We start from the raw sequence: 12,024 nt of genomic DNA, 5'->3' as shown, positions 1-12,024 counted from the left end.
AAAACATCTCACATAATCATGCACTGTACTAAAGCCATTAGATCAGTTCTTCAGTCAGGTTAAAGAAGTAGCCCTCTAATGACTGACATTTATTGTGCTATCAATATCCACTCCCAATCAGTCTGCCATTGTTAATGGTGTACAGCATTACTGAATACAATGGAATTGATGACGCCCATATCCACGGACAGACCGTGACTTATGATGGTTTGATTTGTGATTCTTCAACGTTATGATGGGTTTATTGGATTATTAGATGCGTTTCTGAGTTACACTGGGTTTATGAGTATGCGACCCTATACTCCAGAAACAGCTGTATAAGGAAAAACAGGTGTACCTAATAAAAATATGCTTAGTGACTTGGGATAAACCAATAGATGTTCACAACTGATGGAGAGACGTGAAAGCGAGATAGAGGTAAATAGTTACAGTAACACAATTTTCCTGCACCTGTCGAGGATTTCCCCCAAAAAACGCAGAATTTGGGATGCACCTAAGGCATATGAAAGAGAGAGGGCAGAAGGAGTAAGAGAGACATAGGAGGAAGGAAGGAAGAAAGGAAGGAAGGAAGGAAGGAAGGAAGGTAGGAAGGTAGGAAGGAAGGAAGGAAGGAAGGAAGGAAGGGAGGAAAGAAGGACGAAAGGAAGGAGAAAACACCGGTGTTACTAAAACCCCCCCATAAAAATGGATTCCCCCTGTGGGTAAGCCTACAATGAGGATGAATCTTGAAAATATTGTGCTACGTGTTATGTCAGTCATAACAGCTCACCTATTGTGCAATTCCGTTTATAGGAAATGTCCACAATATGGAAATCTATGCATATGGGATTGATCGCACTAGGTAGTTGCTACCTAGGGCTGAGGGTCAGGGAGAGGGTTTGAGACAGAATGAGGAGTGACTAATGTCTACAGGGTTCTTCTCTGGTCGGGGGTGATAAGACGTTCTACAATGGATTGCGGATTAAAATTGAATGTGCACAGCCACAGGTATACTAAAAGCCACTCAATTCATAACTTTTAATGGGGGAATCTTACGTGGCGCACTCTCATGGACACCACGGCAGACATAGTGAGAGAGAAAAAGGTGAGTAAATATCTGAAACGGAGGCAGAAACAGAGAGAATGCAAAGCCCTGTGAATGGAAGGGAGAGCGAAAAGGGAAAATGGTCCTATTTACAAATGACAGATGTGAAACTGGGGTTCACATCAACAGTGTCACTGTCAGGAAGGAGGGTCATGCTAGCCATGTCACCGGTAGTGTGGCCCGCAGGGACGCCGACCTGCTGGAGCGTCGTGCCAGCATGGGCTCTGGCAGCCACGTGGGCCAGCAGGAGGGTCCCGCTGCACAGCTGTGGGGTGAGGATAGCCTGGGTGGTGATATCGGCCATTACAGGGGCCTCTTCTGCTGGCAAGAGTGTGACAGTAGCAAGTAGATGGACAGGCCTGCGTGTGAGGACGGAATGCAGGAGGGGCTCTTGTGCGGCTGGGTGTGGGGCCCTCACGGGAACCGTGGAGAAATGGCCAGGTAACTGCGTCATGTGGGCTAGTAGATTGGCCAGGGCTTCGAACTGAAGGACAATAACGGGGAGTAGCTGTCAGGCCCTGGGAGTGTCTGAGTGTAAGTGGAGATGGGTTTGGGGTCACTGAGGGATGCGTGGGAGCCATCCCTGTATAGGTACAGGTCATAGGGAGATAGTCTCGTGAGGCCTGTGAGTGTCTAGGGTTGTCCTGGGTGCCTGGGGCTGACTGTGGCAGAGATCTGGGGAAGGCTGGAGAGAAGCTGGGAGACCCAGGAGAGTCCCTGCAGGCAGGGGGCGAAGAGGTGAAAGAAATGGGGGAGGGTTGCAGTAAGGTCCGTGAGTTTGTAGGTGATTCCTGGGTGCGGGAAGCTGACTCCAGGTGAAATCTGGAGATGGTCGGAGAGTAGCTGAGAGAGACAGAAGAGTCCCTGAGGGCTGGGGGTGAGAACATGAGGGAGACTGGGGAGTAAGTCAGTGAAATTCGTGAGTTCGGTGGTGTATCGTGGGTGCCTGGAACTGACTCCAGCTGGAATCTAGAGAAGTTTTGAGAGTAGCTGAAAGAGACACAAGAGTCCCTGTGGGCTGAGGGCAAAGACCTGAGAGAGACCAGGGAGGACCTCAGTGAAGTCTGTGAGTCTGTAGGTGATTCCGGAGTGTGGGAGGCTGACTCCCGCTGAAATCTGGGCGTGGTGGGAGAGTAGCTGGGACAGACAGGAGAGTCCCAGGGAGCTGGGGGTGAAGACATGAGAGAGACCGGGGAGTAACTCAGTGAAACTGCTGAGTTTGGTGGTGATACCTGGGTGCCTGGAACTGACTCCCGCTGAAATGTGGGCATGGTTGGAGAGTAGCTGGGACACACAGGAGAGTCCCTGAGGGCTGGGGGTGAAGACATGAGAGAGACCGGGGAGTAACTGAGTGAAACTGGTGAGTTTGGTGGTGACTCCGGGGTGCCTGGAACTGACTCCAGCTGAAATGTGGGCGTGGTTGGAGAGTAGCTGGGACAGACAGGAGAGTCCCTGAGGGCTGGTGAAGGCGTGAGAGAGACTGGAGTGTACTTGAGTGAAATTGGTGAGTTTGATGGTGATTCCTGGGTGCCTGGAACCGACTCCCGCTGAAGTGTGGGCGTGGTTGGAGAGTAGCTGGGACACACAGGAGAGTCCCTGAGGGTTGGAGATAAAGACGTGCTAGAGACTGAGGAGTAACTGAGTGAAATCGGTGAGTTTGGTGGTGATTCCGGGGTGCCTGGAACTGACTCCAGCTGAAATGTGGGCATGGTTGGAGAGTAGCTGGGACCGACCGGAGAGTCCCTGAGGGATGGTGAAGACATGAGAGAGACTGGGGAGTAACGCAGTGAAATTGGTGAGTCTGGTGGTGATTTCTGGGTGCCTGCAACGGACTCCCGCTGAAGTGTGGGCGTGTTTGGAGAGTAGCTGTGACAGACAGGCGAGTCCCTGAGGGTTGGAGATAAAGACGTGCTAGAGACTGGGGAGTAACTCAGTGAAAGTGGTGGGCTTGGTGGTGATCCCTGGGTTCCTGGAACTGACCCGCGCTGAAATGTGGGCGTGGTTGGAGAGTAGCTGGGACAGACTGGAGGGTCCGTGTTTGGAGAGTAGCTGGGAGACACAGGAGACCCCCCGAGAGCTGGGGGTGAGCTGCTGGGTGATGGCAGTAAGAACATGTGGTATATTACTGATGAACGTGGTGACTCTGAGGAATCCTCAGAGGAGGACACGGGAGAGCCAAATGGCTTCATTAATTGCCCATCACGGTGAGGACAGGGAAATGGGAGCTTGTGGGATTCTGGTGATGACAGAGGTGAGTGTGGTGAAGCCCTAGGGGATGGTGAATGGTAGCTCCGGATCCCTGGTGGGGAGCTTCCCCTTAAGCCTGAGTTTCTGAGAGGGGAGAGGGAGAAGCTGGGTGAGGCTCGCATGGACCTTGGGGAGTCCGGGCTGGGGGACTGTTCATAAGAAGAGCCAGACAAGACCCTACTGTTCTTAGGTGCAGACATGATTAGGAACCCTGCAGCTCCCAGGGCCCCTTCTCATTTTCTAACTCGCAGAAGTAAGTAGAGTGTGTGCGTGCATGTGTGTGTGTGTGTGTGTGTGTTTGTGTGTGTGCGGTGTGAGGTATGTGCCCCTTAAGAAAATGGAAATCAACCAACCAATGAGACAGACAGACAGACAGAGATTCACTTGCCCAAGTGTTCTGTCCTGTCCTCTGAATCCGCTTCCAAGTCGCAAGACGCTGTGAGCTCCAAGTCCACGCAGAGTCCGCCAAACGCTCCGGCCGCTGATCCGCTCCGCGAAGATCTGAGTACAGGCCAGCCAGGGTGGGTTTCAATAGCCTCGGGCGCAGCCTAGCAGCGGAAAGGGCGGAGCTTCACTCCTCCTTTCCATCAGTCACCCCCAACTTTCCCAGGCTACACCTCCTAAGAAACTGTTCTCCTGCGTTGATTCCATGCGCCACCTTGGGGTCAATCTAAGAACTTACAAGTTTTCTTGGCCAGATATATTAGGAATTGTATACACTGAAACACTGAAAAACAACTAGTGGTTCCGTGGTTCCCACGTTGTGGTTTTCACACCAGCAGCACCCTTGCCACAATCAAACCCCGGAGATGCACAGATCTGTGTTGTAACAAGACCTCCCCCTGACCCTGACGCATGGCAGTTTAAGAAGTCTTTCCGTGTAAGCGAAAAGACTTTGAAGAAAAGGTGGAGATATGCGTTGTATAAACATTCTTTTGCTCTGGAACCACGTAGAGACTTGGGAGCCAGTTGGGTGGAGCATTCGTTGGATGAGGGTGCTCGGGTGAGGAATATCAAGGTGTGGCTCCAGATAATCCAATCATCTAATTAAGATTATAGTTATGCTCATCGGTTTTAAAATTCCATTTGGGTAAATTATTTAAGTCAGACTGAGAATGGCAAAGCCTCAACCCCAAATTCCAGGTAGGGTTGAGAGCCTCAGGTGGAGTTGATCACCAATAGCCTATGGTTTAACCCATCATGCCTATAGAATGAGGTCTCCATAAAAACCCAAAAGGACTGGGTTCAGAGAGCTTCTGGATAACACTTCCCGGAAGGTAGTGCGCCCCTTCCCACATGCCGGGCCCCACATTTATCTCTCAACTTTTTGCAATGTCCGCTAAAATACAAAGGCAAGTGTAAGTGTTTCCCTGCGTGCTGTGAGCTCTTCCAGCAAATGAATGCAACTAAATCTGGGAGTGGTGGCAACCTGATTTATAGCCAGTTGCTGAGAAGCACAGGTAAAACAACGTAGGGCTCCCCATTGTTATTAGTGTGGGAGGCCTGTCTGGCGGGACTCGGCCCTTTGGAATCTAATGCTATGTCCCGGTAGATAGCGTCACCATTGAATTAGAAGACACACATATGTTGAGAATAATCTTTCTGGTCATTTGCTGCATGTCTTATTTACAATATGTAATCAAATTCTTTCTCCTGACCTTATGGCACCTGGGTTGAGAACCAAGATTTGAACCAAACATTGGTCGGTCACTTTCTGAGTTTGAAACTTTATTATGCCTTTAGCGTTTTGCTATTGCTTTTTCGTTTTCTTTTGTTTCGTTTCGTTTCTAAGTTCTGGGGTATATGTGCAGGATGTGCAGATTTATTACTAAGGTAAACGTGTGCCATGGTGGTTTGCTGCACCTGTCAACCCATCACCGAGGTATTAAGCCCAGCATGCAGTAGCTGTTTTTCCTAACGCTCTGCCTCCCGAAAGGCCCCAGTGTGTGTTGTTCCCCTTCCTGTGTCCATGTGATCTCATTCTTCAGCTCCCATTATAAGTGAGAATGTGGCGCTTGGTTTTCTTTCCCTGGATTAGTTTGCTGAGGATAATGACCACACATCACCACTGTTTTTGTTTTTTAGTATAAAGAGTAGTATTTTATTGAATAAGATTTGCTCACAGAAAAATAAGCTTAAATCTACAATGAATGCCAGACTCTACAGCAGAAAGCAATTTTCTCACTTTTCCACACACAATGGTTCCTACTAATTGAAAAAAAGCCATAACATTTCATTCACAAATGTACTACTCTGTCTCAAAACATCTCACATAATCATGCACTGTACTAAAGCCATTAGATCAGTTCTTCAGTCAGGTTAAAGAAGTAGCCCTCTAATGACTGACATTTATTGTGCTATCAATATCCACTCCCAATCAGTCTGCCATTGTTAATGGTGTACAGCATTACTGAATACAATGGAATTGATGACGCCCATATCCACGGACAGACCGTGACTTATGATGGTTTGATTTGTGATTCTTCAACGTTATGATGGGTTTATTGGATTATTAGATGCGTTTCTGAGTTACACTGGGTTTATGAGTATGCGACCCTATACTCCAGAAACAGCTGTATAAGGAAAAACAGGTGTACCTAATAAAAATATGCTTAGTGACTTGGGATAAACCAATAGATGTTCACAACTGATGGAGAGACGTGAAAGCGAGATAGAGGTAAATAGTTACAGTAACACAATTTTCCTGCACCTGTCGAGGATTTCCCCCAAAAAACGCAGAATTTGGGATGCACCTAAGGCATATGAAAGAGAGAGGGCAGAAGGAGTAAGAGAGACATAGGAGGAAGGAAGGAAGAAAGGAAGGAAGGAAGGAAGGAAGGAAGGTAGGAAGGTAGGAAGGAAGGAAGGAAGGAAGGAAGGAAGGGAGGAAAGAAGGACGAAAGGAAGGAGAAAACACCGGTGTTACTAAAACCCCCCCATAAAAATGGATTCCCCCTGTGGGTAAGCCTACAATGAGGATGAATCTTGAAAATATTGTGCTACGTGTTATGTCAGTCATAACAGCTCACCTATTGTGCAATTCCGTTTATAGGAAATGTCCACAATATGGAAATCTATGCATATGGGATTGATCGCACTAGGTAGTTGCTACCTAGGGCTGAGGGTCAGGGAGAGGGTTTGAGACAGAATGAGGAGTGACTAATGTCTACAGGGTTCTTCTCTGGTCGGGGGTGATAAGACGTTCTACAATGGATTGCGGATTAAAATTGAATGTGCACAGCCACAGGTATACTAAAAGCCACTCAATTCATAACTTTTAATGGGGGAATCTTACGTGGCGCACTCTCATGGACACCACGGCAGACATAGTGAGAGAGAAAAAGGTGAGTAAATATCTGAAACGGAGGCAGAAACAGAGAGAATGCAAAGCCCTGTGAATGGAAGGGAGAGCGAAAAGGGAAAATGGTCCTATTTACAAATGACAGATGTGAAACTGGGGTTCACATCAACAGTGTCACTGTCAGGAAGGAGGGTCATGCTAGCCATGTCACCGGTAGTGTGGCCCGCAGGGACGCCGACCTGCTGGAGCGTCGTGCCAGCATGGGCTCTGGCAGCCACGTGGGCCAGCAGGAGGGTCCCGCTGCACAGCTGTGGGGTGAGGATAGCCTGGGTGGTGATATCGGCCATTACAGGGGCCTCTTCTGCTGGCAAGAGTGTGACAGTAGCAAGTAGATGGACAGGCCTGCGTGTGAGGACGGAATGCAGGAGGGGCTCTTGTGCGGCTGGGTGTGGGGCCCTCACGGGAACCGTGGAGAAATGGCCAGGTAACTGCGTCATGTGGGCTAGTAGATTGGCCAGGGCTTCGAACTGAAGGACAATAACGGGGAGTAGCTGTCAGGCCCTGGGAGTGTCTGAGTGTAAGTGGAGATGGGTTTGGGGTCACTGAGGGATGCGTGGGAGCCATCCCTGTATAGGTACAGGTCATAGGGAGATAGTCTCGTGAGGCCTGTGAGTGTCTAGGGTTGTCCTGGGTGCCTGGGGCTGACTGTGGCAGAGATCTGGGGAAGGCTGGAGAGAAGCTGGGAGACCCAGGAGAGTCCCTGCAGGCAGGGGGCGAAGAGGTGAAAGAAATGGGGGAGGGTTGCAGTAAGGTCCGTGAGTTTGTAGGTGATTCCTGGGTGCGGGAAGCTGACTCCAGGTGAAATCTGGAGATGGTCGGAGAGTAGCTGAGAGAGACAGAAGAGTCCCTGAGGGCTGGGGGTGAGAACATGAGGGAGACTGGGGAGTAAGTCAGTGAAATTCGTGAGTTCGGTGGTGTATCGTGGGTGCCTGGAACTGACTCCAGCTGGAATCTAGAGAAGTTTTGAGAGTAGCTGAAAGAGACACAAGAGTCCCTGTGGGCTGAGGGCAAAGACCTGAGAGAGACCAGGGAGGACCTCAGTGAAGTCTGTGAGTCTGTAGGTGATTCCGGAGTGTGGGAGGCTGACTCCCGCTGAAATCTGGGCGTGGTGGGAGAGTAGCTGGGACAGACAGGAGAGTCCCAGGGAGCTGGGGGTGAAGACATGAGAGAGACCGGGGAGTAACTCAGTGAAACTGCTGAGTTTGGTGGTGATACCTGGGTGCCTGGAACTGACTCCCGCTGAAATGTGGGCATGGTTGGAGAGTAGCTGGGACACACAGGAGAGTCCCTGAGGGCTGGGGGTGAAGACATGAGAGAGACCGGGGAGTAACTGAGTGAAACTGGTGAGTTTGGTGGTGACTCCGGGGTGCCTGGAACTGACTCCAGCTGAAATGTGGGCGTGGTTGGAGAGTAGCTGGGACAGACAGGAGAGTCCCTGAGGGCTGGTGAAGGCGTGAGAGAGACTGGAGTGTACTTGAGTGAAATTGGTGAGTTTGATGGTGATTCCTGGGTGCCTGGAACCGACTCCCGCTGAAGTGTGGGCGTGGTTGGAGAGTAGCTGGGACACACAGGAGAGTCCCTGAGGGTTGGAGATAAAGACGTGCTAGAGACTGAGGAGTAACTGAGTGAAATCGGTGAGTTTGGTGGTGATTCCGGGGTGCCTGGAACTGACTCCAGCTGAAATGTGGGCATGGTTGGAGAGTAGCTGGGACCGACCGGAGAGTCCCTGAGGGATGGTGAAGACATGAGAGAGACTGGGGAGTAACGCAGTGAAATTGGTGAGTCTGGTGGTGATTTCTGGGTGCCTGCAACGGACTCCCGCTGAAGTGTGGGCGTGTTTGGAGAGTAGCTGTGACAGACAGGCGAGTCCCTGAGGGTTGGAGATAAAGACGTGCTAGAGACTGGGGAGTAACTCAGTGAAAGTGGTGGGCTTGGTGGTGATCCCTGGGTTCCTGGAACTGACCCGCGCTGAAATGTGGGCGTGGTTGGAGAGTAGCTGGGACAGACTGGAGGGTCCGTGTTTGGAGAGTAGCTGGGAGACACAGGAGACCCCCCGAGAGCTGGGGGTGAGCTGCTGGGTGATGGCAGTAAGAACATGTGGTATATTACTGATGAACGTGGTGACTCTGAGGAATCCTCAGAGGAGGACACGGGAGAGCCAAATGGCTTCATTAATTGCCCATCACGGTGAGGACAGGGAAATGGGAGCTTGTGGGATTCTGGTGATGACAGAGGTGAGTGTGGTGAAGCCCTAGGGGATGGTGAATGGTAGCTCCGGATCCCTGGTGGGGAGCTTCCCCTTAAGCCTGAGTTTCTGAGAGGGGAGAGGGAGAAGCTGGGTGAGGCTCGCATGGACCTTGGGGAGTCCGGGCTGGGGGACTGTTCATAAGAAGAGCCAGACAAGACCCTACTGTTCTTAGGTGCAGACATGATTAGGAACCCTGCAGCTCCCAGGGCCCCTTCTCATTTTCTAACTCGCAGAAGTAAGTAGAGTGTGTGCGTGCATGTGTGTGTGTGTGTGTGTGTGTTTGTGTGTGTGCGGTGTGAGGTATGTGCCCCTTAAGAAAATGGAAATCAACCAACCAATGAGACAGACAGACAGACAGAGATTCACTTGCCCAAGTGTTCTGTCCTGTCCTCTGAATCCGCTTCCAAGTCGCAAGACGCTGTGAGCTCCAAGTCCACGCAGAGTCCGCCAAACGCTCCGGCCGCTGATCCGCTCCGCGAAGATCTGAGTACAGGCCAGCCAGGGTGGGTTTCAATAGCCTCGGGCGCAGCCTAGCAGCGGAAAGGGCGGAGCTTCACTCCTCCTTTCCATCAGTCACCCCCAACTTTCCCAGGCTACACCTCCTAAGAAACTGTTCTCCTGCGTTGATTCCATGCGCCACCTTGGGGTCAATCTAAGAACTTACAAGTTTTCTTGGCCAGATATATTAGGAATTGTATACACTGAAACACTGAAAAACAACTAGTGGTTCCGTGGTTCCCACGTTGTGGTTTTCACACCAGCAGCACCCTTGCCACAATCAAACCCCGGAGATGCACAGATCTGTGTTGTAACAAGACCTCCCCCTGACCCTGACGCATGGCAGTTTAAGAAGTCTTTCCGTGTAAGCGAAAAGACTTTGAAGAAAAGGTGGAGATATGCGTTGTATAAACATTCTTTTGCTCTGGAACCACGTAGAGACTTGGGAGCCAGTTGGGTGGAGCATTCGTTGGATGAGGGTGCTCGGGTGAGGAATATCAAGGTGTGGCTCCAGATAATCCAATCATCTAATTAAGATTATAGTTATGCTCATCGGTTTTAAAATTCCATTTGGGTAAATTATTTAAGTCAGACTGAGAATGGCAAAGCCTCAACCCCAAATTCCAGGTAGGGTTGAGAGCCTCAGGTGGAGTTGATCACCAATAGCCTATGGTTTAACCCATCATGCCTATAGAATGAGGTCTCCATAAAAACCCAAAAGGACTGGGTTCAGAGAGCTTCTGGATAACACTTCCCGGAAGGTAGTGCGCCCCTTCCCACATGCCGGGCCCCACATTTATCTCTCAACTTTTTGCAATGTCCGCTAAAATACAAAGGCAAGTGTAAGTGTTTCCCTGCGTGCTGTGAGCTCTTCCAGCAAATGAATGCAACTAAATCTGGGAGTGGTGGCAACCTGATTTATAGCCAGTTGCTGAGAAGCACAGGTAAAACAACGTAGGGCTCCCCATTGTTATTAGTGTGGGAGGCCTGTCTGGCGGGACTCGGCCCTTTGGAATCTAATGCTATGTCCCGGTAGATAGCGTCACCATTGAATTAGAAGACACACATATGTTGAGAATAATCTTTCTGGTCATTTGCTGCATGTCTTATTTACAATATGTAATCAAATTCTTTCTCCTGACCTTATGGCACCTGGGTTGAGAACCAAGATTTGAACCAAACATTGGTCGGTCACTTTCTGAGTTTGAAACTTTATTATGCCTTTAGCGTTTTGCTATTGCTTTTTCGTTTTCTTTTGTTTCGTTTCGTTTCTAAGTTCTGGGGTATATGTGCAGGATGTGCAGATTTATTACTAAGGTAAACGTGTGCCATGGTGGTTTGCTGCACCTGTCAACCCATCACCGAGGTATTAAGCCCAGCATGCAGTAGCTGTTTTTCCTAACGCTCTGCCTCCCGAAAGGCCCCAGTGTGTGTTGTTCCCCTTCCTGTGTCCATGTGATCTCATTTTTCAGCTCCCATTATAAGTGAGAATGTGGCGCTTGGTTTTCTTTCCCTGGATTAGTTTGCTGAGGATAATGACCACACATCACCACTGTTTTTGTTTTTTAGTATAAAGAGTAGTATTTTATTGAATAAGATTTGCTCACAGAAAAATAAGCTTAAATCTACAATGAATGCCAGACTCTACAGCAGAAAGCAATTTTCCCACTTTTCCACACACAATGGTTCCTACTAATTGAAAAAAAGCCATAACATTTCATTCACAAATGTACTACTCTGTCTCAAAACATCTCACATAATCATGCACTGTACTAAAGCCATTAGATCAGTTCTTCAGTCAGGTTAAAGAAGTAGCCCTCTAATGACTGACATTTATTGTGCTATCAATATCCACTCCCAATCAGTCTGCCATTGTTAATGGTGTACAGCATTACTGAATACAATGGAATTGATGACGCCCATATCCACGGACAGACCGTGACTTATGATGGTTTGATTTGTGATTCTTCAACGTTATGATGGGTTTATTGGATTATTAGATGCGTTTCTGAGTTACACTGGGTTTATGAGTATGCGACCCTATACTCCAGAAACAGCTGTATAAGGAAAAACAGGTGTACCTAATAAAAATATGCTTAGTGACTTGGGATAAACCAATAGATGTTCACAACTGATGGAGAGACGTGAAAGCGAGATAGAGGTAAATAGTTACAGTAACACAATTTTCCTGCACCTGTCGAGGATTTCCCCCAAAAAACGCAGAATTTGGGATGCACCTAAGGCATATGAAAGAGAGAGGGCAGAAGGAGTAAGAGAGACATAGGAGGAAGGAAGGAAGAAAGAAGGAAGGAAGGAAGGAAGGAAGGAAGGTAGGAAGGTAGGAAGGAAGGAAGGAAGGAAGGAAGGAAGGGAGGAAAGAAGGACGAAAGGAAGGAGAAAACACCGGTGTTACTAAAACCCCCCCATAAAAATGGATTCCCCCTGTGGGTAAGCCTACAATGAGGATGAATCTTGAAAATATTGTGCTACGTGTTATGTCAGTCATAACAGCTCACCTATTGTGCAATTCCGTTTATAGGAAATGTCCACAATATGGAAATCTATGCATATGGGATTGATCGCACT

This window comes from Pan paniscus, chromosome 14 (genome assembly GCF_029289425.2).
Source record: "Pan paniscus chromosome 14, NHGRI_mPanPan1-v2.0_pri, whole genome shotgun sequence".
In the NCBI taxonomy this organism is placed as follows: Eukaryota; Metazoa; Chordata; class Mammalia; order Primates; family Hominidae; genus Pan; species Pan paniscus.
Note: the sequence above shows the minus strand (reverse complement) of the source record.